This window comes from Bos mutus, chromosome 25, assembly GCF_027580195.1.
Source record: "Bos mutus isolate GX-2022 chromosome 25, NWIPB_WYAK_1.1, whole genome shotgun sequence".
Taxonomy (NCBI): Eukaryota; Metazoa; Chordata; class Mammalia; order Artiodactyla; family Bovidae; genus Bos; species Bos mutus.
The window spans coordinates 34,571,613-34,583,901 of record NC_091641.1 but is presented as its reverse complement, the minus strand read 5'-3'; the positions used below and the strand labels follow the sequence as shown (position 1 = coordinate 34,583,901).

The 12,289-nt window shown below is 51.2% G+C and overlaps 1 long non-coding RNA gene across 1 annotated transcript in view; it reads right to left on the bottom strand.

The window, feature by feature from the left end:
* Window positions 1-1,249: 1,249 nt before the first annotated feature.
* Window positions 1,250-12,289, bottom strand: part of LOC138985552 (uncharacterized) — a 61,210-nt gene continuing 50,170 nt past the window's right edge. The window contains exon 3 of the long non-coding RNA XR_011462593.1: window positions 1,250-3,092. This is a non-coding gene — a long non-coding RNA (uncharacterized lncRNA). The remainder of the gene's footprint in view (window positions 3,093-12,289) is intronic.

The following is a 12,289-nucleotide window of genomic DNA, read 5'->3' as shown; positions in this document are numbered from 1 at the left end:
CAGAGTGATCTATCACCACAACCACGTTTGTTTTGCCCGTGAATCTACAAGTCGGCAGGGCTCAGTGCAGAGGACCAGTCACTGCTCCACTCAGCCTCAGCTGGTGGTACAGCTTGGAGGATGGGATTTGGAATCCTCTGGACGGTCACTCCATCGCACATCCAGGGGTTGATGCTGGCTGTCGCCGGGACTGAAGCAGGAACCAGAGCTGGCACACTGCAGATGCTCCCTCCACGTGGCTGCCTGGGCTTCCTCACAACGTGGCAGCTCAGTTTCAAGGGCACAGAGAAGCCAGGAGAGGGGGAAACCGGGCAGAAACTGCATTCTTTTATGACCGAGACTCAGAAGTCATGCAACAGTACTTCTCCTGCCTGTTGGTTGAGAGCAAGTCATGAGGCTAGCCCGTATTTAAGAGAAGAGGGGGACTCGCTGGTGGGCCAGTGGTTGAGCATCCACCTTCCAATGTTGCGGATCAACACTTGATCCCTGGTCTGGAAGCTAAGATCCCACCCGCTGCAGAGCAGCTAAGCCCGCATCACAGCTGGAGAGAGCCCGAGCACTGCAATTAAGACCCAGCCAGCAGCCAAAACTTTTTTTTTTAAGAGAAAAGGAATTAGATTTCACACTTTCAGAGACTCTGCAGACGTATTTCAGAGCCACCACACTGTACGCTTCCATTCCGTTTTACAAACAGAGCATTTCCTCTCTGTCAAGCATTTTGCTGGATACCAAGATGACAGAAAAGGACAATCCATTTCGAAAAGAGATTTTAAAAAGAATTCTGGAGTCAGTGTTTAGGTTCATTGCCGTACTTATCTCAAGAGTAGTTTTATAATTTGCATGAATTTTTGATTAATGCTGATTTCTTCAGAAATGATTCAGAAATACGTACGTTGTTCGAGAATGCTTCTGTGCTCGGGGCCAACACTTACGGTAGGGCAGGTTGAGCACGGCACAAAAGCACCTTCCCCCTCCCCAAGGAACCAAGGTCGGGAAGAAATCCAAGTTGCACCTGCTCATCAGACTGTGCCCTGCTGCTGGGCTGGTTCATAAAAGGGTGTTTTCTGGTTCCATGTGCTAAACCATTCACCCCTATCTGGAGAGGGCATCTTTTATTTATTTACTCAAAGGTACCAAAAAATAGAACATAAATGACAGAAGCAATATTATTAAAAATTTAATAAAGATTTTTAAGAAATATGTAAAAATATTAATAGATGTCATCACTGCGTGGTGAACTATAGGAGGCTTTTATTCACTTTCTGTTCTTTATGTGTATTTTTCAAATGTTCTATAATGAACACATACTATTGTTGTGAAGAAAAAAGTAATAATAAATTCTTAAAGTCATCTGACAAGACCCATTCAACTGTACCTGTCAAGCTGTCCAGGGAATGGAGCAGAAAAACCCCCTTGAACTTGGATCTGACCTAGTTTGTGACCCTGAACACACTATCTTTTTTCTCTGGAAAAGTTTCTTCATCTTAGTTTCTTCATCTGTGAATGGGTGAACAACACCCCCCATCTTGGGTATTTTTTGGGACTCCCAAAATCTCAAAAGAGATCTCAGAAGTGAGCGAGCTTTGGAAGCCATAAGATGCTCTACAAATAGGAAGAACTTTCAACCCAAATACCCTCAAAGTAAAAAGGGTAGGTCCAGCAGGGGCCCATGAGAATCAGAACTAGAGTGAGGCAGTGAGCCACTGGCCCTGGGTGCAAAATCTAAGACCACCTCCACGACTCGCTCACCTGGATAAATAACAGAGCCGTGTCCTGCTCTTTTTAAAACAACTTTAAACTTTTTCTTTTGTATTGGACTATAGCCAATTCACAACGCTGTGACAGTTTCAGGTAGACAGCAAAGGGACTCAGCCGTACATATACACGTATCCATTCTCCCCCACGCTCCCTTCCATCCAGACGGGCACAGAACGGTGACCAGACTTCCCTGTGCTATACAGCGCGTCCTTGTTGGCTGTCCATTTTAAACATAACAGTGAGTACACGTCCATCCCAAACTCCCTAACTACCCCTTCCCCCATCCGAACTTCCTCCGTAAGTTCCTTCTCTGTTTATGAGCCTCTTTCTGTTTCGTAAATTCATTTGTATCATTTCTTTTGAGAGTCCACTTTTAAGGGGTGTCATATGATATTTCTCCTTCTCTGATTTACTTCACTACTGTGACAATATCTATGTTGCTGCAATGGACATTATTTCATTCTTTTTAATGGCTGAATGATATTCCATTGTATGTATGTACCATATCTTCTTTATCCTTTCCTCTGTCAATGGACATCTAGGTTGCTTCCATGTCTTGGCTATGCTGCAATGAACATTGGATGCACTGCTTTTTTAAAGCCTCCAAACACCCATGGTGAACAGAATAGCAACATCTGTAAATGAAGACAGGATCTGACTCAGCACCTCCACCAGCCTCCCTCTCCTCACCCGGGTCTCGACCCTGAGACCTGGACTCTAGAGCAGAAGTGATTGGAGGTTTAGCGTCCAGGAGGGGAATGGCCTGAACTCCAGGTCATCCTTCCGGTTTGGAGGTCGAGCCTGAACCAGGGTCCAAACCTCCCAGCCTTTAACCAGGAGTATTTTCCATCATGCCAGGTGGTATCCCCCCTACCAGGATGACGCTTTATGGAAGATGTGTGTATGTGGGTGTGTCCCCTGTCCCCACCATCTATGCTAAAATCAACCCGAACAAGCAGGTGGTTTTCTCCAGAAAAGCCAGGAGGCTTAAGGAACAGCTTTAACGCTGCCCCTGTTTCTCTACATTCTCATTCACATTTTGAGAACTTGGTGTTTCAATCCAAAGCTGAGCTTGAAAAGACTGAAGCCCCCTTCAGTAGAAATAGCAGGCCTTAAGACTGCTTCAGAGGAATCCTTTCTCCAGGATGATGAAAGATGCATTGGAGAGGGTTTCCATCCTTGACTTGCTCCCTTGGTGGAGGGTCAGGCCCTGCAAACAGCTGTTGCTGAGTTGCCTGAGGAAGCTGCCCACAGCTGAACCGAGAAGGCAGCTAAACCGAGAAGGAGTCTGCATCCCAGCTTCTCTTGCCCTTCATCACAGCGCTTGTCTCCATCTGTAATTACATGTGTGACATTTGATTAATATCTGTCTCCCCACCCCTCCCCAAGCCCAGGCTTTCAACAGGCCAGGGTCTGCCTGCCTCCTGCTCACTGCTTCTCTCCCAGGGGGAGCATGGAGTAAGGCTCCTGGACATATTTGCTGAATGTATGAATCATGGAGTTAATTAAACCCGTGAACTAAGGCAAAGTCCGAGGTCTGGAAATGAGTAGAATACTAAGAACAGCAACCCCGATTTACACTTTCAAATGAGAAGCCCGGTCCGAAGCTCTGTGCGGCGGAGACGCATGTAATCGCCACAACTCTCTCGAAGGCAGGTACCGCTGGGAGCCCTGCCTGTATTAGGGCTGAGGAAGTGCAGACATGAGAGGCTTAAGCCGTTGGCCCATCGCACTCTGCGGTCCCTCCCCGGCCACAGAGTCCAGGCAGAAAGGTGATGTTCATGGCAGGTGAAGGGAGGGAGATGGGGGTAGCAGACCACACCCTGATCTGCCTTCTTCTGGGCTTGTCCCTCCTTCCTCCCCCCAGTCCCTCCTTCTTGATGAGTCTGGTGGTCTCTGCTGGTTGTGCCCCATTGGAGCTGGGGCACAGACAAAGCAGGCCTCTCCGCTCTCACACCACACTGACCCTCTGAGCATCTCAAGGAGTCCAGAGGTTTACACCACCCTCTAGATACAGACTCTCCAAAGCACTGAACCGAGTAGTTCTCATCCGGAGCAACTGTGCCCCCCACCCCCAGGGGACATCTGGCAATGTCTGGAGACATTTGTGATCTTCATGCCTGAGAAAGGGATGTAATTGACATCTCCTGGGTAGAGTCCTAGACAGCATATTTAAAAGCAGAGACATTACTTTGCCAACAAAAGTCCATCTAGTCAAAGGTATGGTTTTTCCAGTAGTCATGTATGGATGTGAGAGTTGGACTATAAAGAAAGCTGAGTGCCAAAGAATTGATACTTTTGAACTGTGGTGTTGGAGAAGACTCTTGAGAGTCCCTTGGACTGCAAGGAGATCCAACCAGTCCATCCTAAACGAAATCAGTCCTGAATATTCATTGGAAGGACTGATGTTGAAGCTGAAACTCCAATACTTTGGGCACCTGATGTGAAGAACTTTTTGAAAAGACCCTGATGCTGGGAAAGATTGAAGGTAGGAGGAGACGGGGACCACAGAGGATGAGATGTTTAGATAGCATCACCGACTCAATGGACATGAGTTTGAGTAAACTCCGGGAGTTGGTGATGGACATGGAAGCCTGGTGTGCTACAATTCATGGGGTCGCAAAGAGTCGGACACGACTGAGCAACTGAACTGAACTGGGTAGAGTCCAGAGATTGGGCACCCCATCAATGCACAGGGTGGCCCCCACAACACACAGTGATCTGACCTCAGACTTCACTAGGGCTGAGGCTGGGAAGTCCCAGCCAATCTGACCCTCTGTGCTGAGAAGTATTCCCAGGAATTCCCTGGCAATCCAGTGGTTGGGACTCTGCACTCCCAGTGCAGGGAGCACGGTAGTCCCTGGTCGGGGAACAAAGATTCCACAGGCAGCACAACACAGCCAAAAATAATAATAACCTGGAAAGCAATGTGCACGTACGTGTGCTGTCGTGTCTGACTCTCTGCGACCCCATGGACTGTAGCCCGCCAGGCTTCTCTGTCCATGGGAATCTCCAGGCAAGAATGCTGGAGTGGGTTACTAGGGGATCTTCCTGACTCAAGGATGGAATCTGCATCTCTTGCATCTCCTGCATTGGCAGGTGGGCTCTTTTTTTAAAAAATATTTATTATTTATTTGGCTGCTCCAGGTCCTACTTGTGGCACAAGGGATCTTTAGCTGTGTCATGCAAACTCTTCCTTGTGGCATGTGGGATCTAGTTTCCTGACCAGGGGTTGAACCCGGGCCCCCTAGCTTTGGGAGCTCAGTGTCTTAGCTACTGCACCAGCCCAGGAAGTCCTGGAGGGTGGATTCCTTACTACTACACCACCTGGGAAGCCCTTTCAAAGCAAAGCATAATTAAAAAAAAAAAAGGATTCCCAGCTGCCACCTGGGTGGGTCCGCTTGGACGTCCCCCGGGGTCTCGTGTCCTCCAGAGCGGAGTCACAGTTTGCACCCCTCCTCCAGCACCACCAGTTGGCCGGCCTTCCAGCATTTTCCAGTTCTGGAAACGCCAGTTCCACTCGCATGACTCTCCCACCTGGGAAACTGCTATCACCTGGGCACGTCAGGCACCCACCCACTTCCGTAACCCCATCACCTAAACGCCAGCTCTGAATTCTTCTTGCCTTCCCATCACCTCCACCCTACCTGAGCCCCCACGCTCCCTGCACCGACCAGCCTCTCTGCTGGCTTGATCCCTGCAGCTTCACCACCACCCACTCTGGCCCACGCAATAAGCAGAGAGATCCTTCTCAAGCCTGAAAGTGTCGCCTCTGGGACTTCCCCGGAGATTCAAGGGTGAAGACTCTACATTTCCAATGCAGGGAGCATGGGTTCAATCCCTGGTGGGGGAACAGAATTCCCATATGCCCCACGACTCAGCTGAAATATAGAAAATAAAAGCATCACCTCCTCCAGAAAAACCCCCATTTAGTACAGCATTTCCTTCTAGAGTGATGATAGTGTTCTAGAACGAGATGGTGATGCTTGTTTAACATTGTAAAGGTGCTAAATGCCCCTGAATTGTGTGTTTTAAAATGTTTAAACTTTACTCTGTAGATATTGGACCACAATTTCTTAAAAACTGCCCCCCTTGACCTCTGGGCTCCTCTTTGTGGCTTCCACAATCTGGGCTCTGCCTCTCCCTCTAGTCTTGCTAAGGACTCAGATCAGTCACTGGGCTTTGCTGGGGACTGGAGCAGGGCGCGGGGGGGAAGTAGAGATGCCTGAGATCTTGCGAGCGGAAATAGTGAAGCAGTGAGATTAAGAAAGCAAATTAGGCTTCCCTGGTGGTCCAGTGGTTAGCACTTCGTGTTTCCACTGCTGAGGGCCCAGGTTCAATTCCCAGTCAGGGCACTAAGATTGCACAAGTGGTGTAGTGCAGCCAAAAAATGATAATAAAGTAAATGAAAAAAAAAATTAATTAAAAAAAAAGTAGAAACTTCCCTGGGAGCCCAGCAGTTAAGAATTCACCTGCTGATGCAGGGAACACAGGTTTGATCCTTGGTCCAGGAAGATCCCACAGGCCAAAGGGCAAGTAAGCCTGAGACTAGAGCGTAGCCTCTGCTCAAAGACCACAAGAGAGGAAAAAAAAATGATGGCTGCTGGTTTTAGATGCTGCTTTGGGGTGATGTGTTATGAAGCAACAAAGAAACAGGCAGCTGGTCAGCCAGCCTCAACCCGTGTCCCAGACCCACCTCTCACCAGAGGTGTGCGCTTGGGCCATCATTTCCCCTCTGGAAGCCTCAGTCTAACTTCCCTAGTGGCTCAGATGGTAAAGAATCTGCTGCAACTCGGAAGACCTGGGTTCGATCCCTGGGTCAGGAAGATCCCCTGGAGAAGGAAATGGCTACCCACTCCAGTATTCTTGCCTGGAGAATCTCATGGACAGAGGAGCCTGGTGGGCTACAGTCCATGGGGTCACAAAGAGTCGGACACAACTGAGTGACTTTACTTTAGCCTCCGTCTGCTCGTCACGGAGGAGAGAAAAACAGCACGTGCCTCACAGGTGTCTTCAGACAGAAGAAGAGAAAGTACGCTCAGCACGTGACAAGCACTTACTATGTAGCTGCGGTTACTATTCTGATGTGTTTTTTAAAGTACGGATTTGGCTACACCAGGCCTTAGCTGCAGCGTGTAAATCTCTGGTTGCAGCACGTGAGATCTAGTCCCCCAACCCGAGATGGAGCCCCAGCCCCCTTGCATTGGAAGTGCAGAGTCTTAGCCACTGACCACTAGGGAAGTCCCTATTCTGATTTTCCAGAACAACCCTGGTTATAGGGCCTGTATTCATTTCCCAAGACCACCATGACAAAGGACCCGAAACTGGGCACCTAAAAACAACAGAAACTTATTCTCTCACAATTCTAGAGGCCAGAAGTCTAAGACCAAGGTACCAGGGGACTTCTCTGGCGGCCCAACTTTCACTGCCAGGGCCCAGCCTCAGTCCCTGATCAGGGAACTAAGATCCCGCAAGCTGAGTGGCATGGCCAAAAAAAAATTTTTTTATGAAAAAAAAAAATAATAAGATCAAAGGTCAGGAGGGCCACGCTCCATCTGAAGACTCCAGGGCAGGATCCTTCTTCTTGTCTCCGGAGGCTCCAGGTGTGCCTTGGCTTACGGCAGCATCGCTCTGTAAGCCGGGTCCCCTCTCTGTGTGTCGGTGGCTTCCTCTGGCTTCTTACGCCTGCCAGTGCAGGAGACAAAACAGACTTGGGTTTGACCCCCAGGTTGGGAAGATCCGCTGGAGGAGGAAATGGCAACCCACTCCAGTATACTTGCCTGGAGAATCCCATGGACCTGGTGGGCTACAGTCCATAGGGTCGCATAGAGTCGGAGATGACTGAAGTGACTCAGCACACGCACACATGGCTTCTTATAAAGACACCAGTTACTGGATTTACCCTGGTACAGTGTGACCTCGTCTTAACTAATTACACCTCCAAAGATTCTCTTTCCAGATGAGGTCGTGTTCACAGGTACTGAGTTACGAGTTTTGGAGTATACCCCTGAGCCCACCTGTGTGTATGCACACACGTGCCTGTTCACCTCCCACTCTTTTTTGACCTCATAGACCATAGCCCACCAGGCTCCTCGGTCCATGGGATTGCCCAAGCAAGAAAACTGGAGTGGGTTGCCATTTTCTCCTCCAGGGGATCTTCCCGACCCAGGGATCGAACCTGCATCTCCTGCATTGGCGGGCAGGCTCTTTACTACCGAGCCACTTGGAAAGCCCTTGAACCCACAGCAGTCCCTTTGCAAGTAGGCGACTACCTGAACACACACATCCCCTCTCAGGGCCTAACGGGTGAAAGGTGAAGGTCAGGTGTGGACATCAGGCCATCTAGGACTGACGCCAGCTGCTGGTTCCGTGGTGCAGAATCAGGACCACGTCCTTGGTGAGGAGGAAAACCGACAGCTGGCTCCAGGCATCACAGGTGAGGCCTCAGCTCGCCACTCGGGCTCCCCCAGGCTGCTGCTTCCAGGCAAGGATTCAACCACCCAGGGAGGCGCAGGAGGGAGCGAGCCCCACAAAGGAGCGGGGAGGCAGGGGACGCGGGAACTCAGCTCTCCCAGCGCATAAATATTGTATTAGTCATCCCAGGCTTGTTCCTCCTCTGGGGCTCCGAGTATTCCATTAAATTAAGCATTTCTAATTGAGGAAATAGAAAGGAACACGGAACAAATGTCAATGTTCTGAGAAAATCCCCATATCCTCCTGACGGGGAGAGGTCTGCTCCCCAAGCTGTGGTTGGAATACAGGCAACTTAACCTGGTTGCTGTTGAAAGGGCAGGATCTCCAGGGACAGCTGCATCAGGTGCCCTGGGGCAGGGGGATCCTCAGACCCCAAGGAGGGTGGAGGCGGAGGCAGAAGCCCGTGGCTCAGTTGAGTGATCAGAGCAGCAGTTTTGGGTCTCGGTCCCGGCCCATGACCTTGGAGCGTCCTTGGCCTCGCTGAGCCTCTGCTGGTGTGCATCTGATGGTGGGAACCACAGAGGACGCGCCCCCCTGCCGCTTTCAGGACAGTGGCAGGGGTCAGATGGGAGCCAGGAATTTAGGAAACTCTCAAATGCTCCCAGGTGTAAGTCAGTCACGTCTGCTGGGTGACCCACCTTCAACGGTGCTCCCAGGAAGCTTCCAGAAGAGGCCAGAGCAGATGACCCGTGACTGGGCCCAGCAGGGACGCCTCCTACGGACAATCGGGGACATCTAAGCAGCCGGGAGGTGATGTGCTCCCTCTCCACCGGCCAGTCCTCCCGAGAAAAGCTCAGACCTGCCGGGGAGGTGAGAAATCGAGACCCGAACACGAGAAGGGACTTTCCCAAGTCATCTGTCCAGGAAGCAAAAGAGCGCGTTCCCAGGAGCACGGCGGCCCAGGCACAGCCCGAAGCCTCTCGCTGCCTGAATCATGCTTTCTCCCCACCAGCCTCAGCCCCACAGAGTCTCTTGTCCCCTGGCTGGACCCCTGCTTATGAGAGAGGGTGACGGGGTAACGGCCGCCAGAGATCCAGTAGAATAGGAGACGCCATTCCCCTAGGCGGGACTTCCTCGACCCAAAAGTCACATCCACACCTAGGGTTTCGCAGGACCTTGTGACAACCTGTTTGGCTGACTGGTGTGTTCCCAGTGCCTGGCTGAGGACTTGGCATGAAACGGCTCTCAGGAGAAACTTGTGGGATTGAACTGGATGAAATGGGCTTGGGGAGGATGATCCGTGTGCCCATTTTACAGACAAGAAGACTGAGGCCCAGAGGGAGCCAGGGACTTCCCCAAAACCACGCCCCTGAGCTGGAAGAGGTGCATCGGCTGTTCCTGGCCTTTCTCAGACCTGACATTTCACAGCTCCCCAGTCTCAGCTGGGCTTCCTGAACCTCCCTCAGCCTCTTCCTGTCTTTCCCTCTTCTTTCTCTCTGGACTTGGCTCCTTCATTCTCTGTCTGTCTCTGCCTTCAGTCCACTCCTCTCTGTCTCTCTCTCCACGCCTGCATGTTCAGTTGTGTCTGACTCTGCGACCCCATGGACTGCAGCCCTCCAGGCTCCTCTGTCCTTGGGATTCCCCAGGCAAGAATACTGGAGTGGGTTGCCATTGCCTTCTCCAGGGGATCTTCCGACCCGGGGATGAAGCTTCCTCTCTTACGCCTCCTGCATCGGCAGGCAGGCTCTTTACCACTGCACCACCTGGGAAGGCCCCTCTCTGCCACTACCTCTGTCTTTATCTCTATAAAGGTGTTGCTATGTTTCTCTGAGCCTCTTGTGTCTGTGCGTACGTGTCCCTCTGTCATTCTGTCCTCTCCCTCTCCCTTCCCCTATCCTCCAGATGCTCCAGGAGTGGGGGTTGGGGGGTCCCCAGTTGTAAATATTTGGGAAAGCACAGGCTTCCCGGGTGGCACTAGTGGTAAAGAACCTGCCTGCCAACGCAGGAGATATGAGAGGTGCAGGTTCCATCCCTGGGTCGGGAAGATCCCCTGGAGGAGGGCATGGCAACCCACTCCAGTATTCTTGCCTGGAGAATCCCATGGACGGAGGAGCCTGGTGGGCTACAGTCCATAGCCCGAGCTACAGACTTGAACACAGCTGAGCAACTAACACTTTCACTTCATAAGTGAGTGAAGAAGTGAATGAAGAATATGAGTGAATCACTACATATTGATAAATAATGAACGTATCTGTGAATGGCTGGATGGAGGGTGGACAGTGAGTCAACGAATGAGCGGACGAATGAATGAATGAACTTTCTCACCAGGCAGAGCCATCCTGAGTAGGGAGTGGGTCAGTTCCATGGACCATCCACATCAGAGGGTCCAGCCAGGTCTGGACCGAAGGACACAGGTCCAGGCAGAGCTCCCTCTGCAAAGGGGAGGCAAGTATTTCCTCCCCTTCTTGTCCTATTTACTTTTCTGAGAGTAAAAGCCCACTCCCCTCAACCCCTAAAGCCCACCCTGAGTCCAAACCCCTGAGTCCAAGTCCCCCTGGTCCAAACACCCTCATCCCCCCAGATGATGGGAGAAGCCCCTCCTCCATCTGCTCTCCACCCCCAAGACCAAAGGAGCTTCTGTAGGGGTTCTCACCCCACCCCTGCTCAGCACAGTCACCTGGGGAACTCTTTTTTTTAAATACCAGTGCCTGGGCCCACTTTCGAAGTTTGGATTCCTTTGGGCTCAGTTGTTAGAAGTTTGGTTTTATTTTAAAGCCCCTGAATGATGCTAATGTGAAGCCTGTAGTGAGAACCGCTGGGTTAGAGCCGACGCACCTCTGCCGCCCAGACAGCAATGGAGGGACTTCCCTGGTGGTCCAGCGGTTAAGACTCTGCACTTCCCCTGCAGGGGGCACAGGCTTGATCCCTGGTCAGGGAACTAAGACCTTGCATGCTGCACCGTGTGGCCAAAACATTGAAAATATATTCAAAATAGGGATGGAATGAAATGGAATGGGGTGTGATAGGACTGAATCCCAAACACAGCTCAACCATGAAAAACCTCCTTACCATGGACCAGAGGGAACCCCTAGCCCTGTTCCTCTGCCTCCTCCTCACCTTTTCACCTCCTACCGCCATCCCCCAACACGCCTTCCTTCCCTCCCTCAAACACCTAAGCCTGTTTCCCACCTCAGGGCCTTTGCACGTGCTGACACCTGCCTGGTCGGCTGTTTCGCATATGAAGGGCTCCTCATCTGAGTCTCTGCACGAATGCCACCTCCTCCCAGAGGCCCTTCCTGACTGTCCTTCCGAGAGCAGCCCCTCCCAGCACCTTCCATCTCATGACCCTGTTTTCTTCACCATGCGAGTTTCTCATACTGGTTCGCACGTGCGCTGTCGGTTTCCATGTAACGCCAGGAATCTTGTCATCCATGCCCACGGATGTGTTCTCAGACCTCAGCATGGTTTTCAGCATATAACAGGTGTTTGGTAAGTATTTACTGAATGAATGAAATTCTTTACAATTGTGTCAATGGCACCCCACTCCAGTACTCCTGCCTGGAAAATCCCATGGATGGAGGAGCCTGGTGGGCTGCAGTCCATGGGGTCGCTAAGAGTCAGACACGACTGAGAGACTTCACTTTGACTTTTCACTTTCATGCATTGGAGAAGGAAATGGCAACCCACTCCAGTGTTCTTGCCTGGTGAATCCCGGGGACGGGGAGCCTGGTGGGCTGCCGTCTATGGGGTCGCACAGAGTCGGACACAACTGAAGTGACTTAGCAGCAGCAGCGGTCAGTTCTTTGAAAACACAGGTGCTCTCTCTTTGTAATTATTTCTTTTTGTTTCCACAGCCGGGTTTCTCACACTTGGTGCTTTGACAGGTGGGACTAGATCTTTCTTTTTGGGGGGCAGGGGGGACATCCCATGCCCTGTGGAAGTTGATCAGCGGCCCTGACCTCCACCAACCGGAGGCCAGTAGCACCCGTCCCCAGTAACGACAACCAGAAATGTCTCCAGATAACCCCAAACGCCCCAAGTGGAGAGGGAGCGGCGAATCTCCCCCAGTGAAGAACCCCTGCCCTGAGTGTTTAACCCACTGAAAGGCTGAGAACAA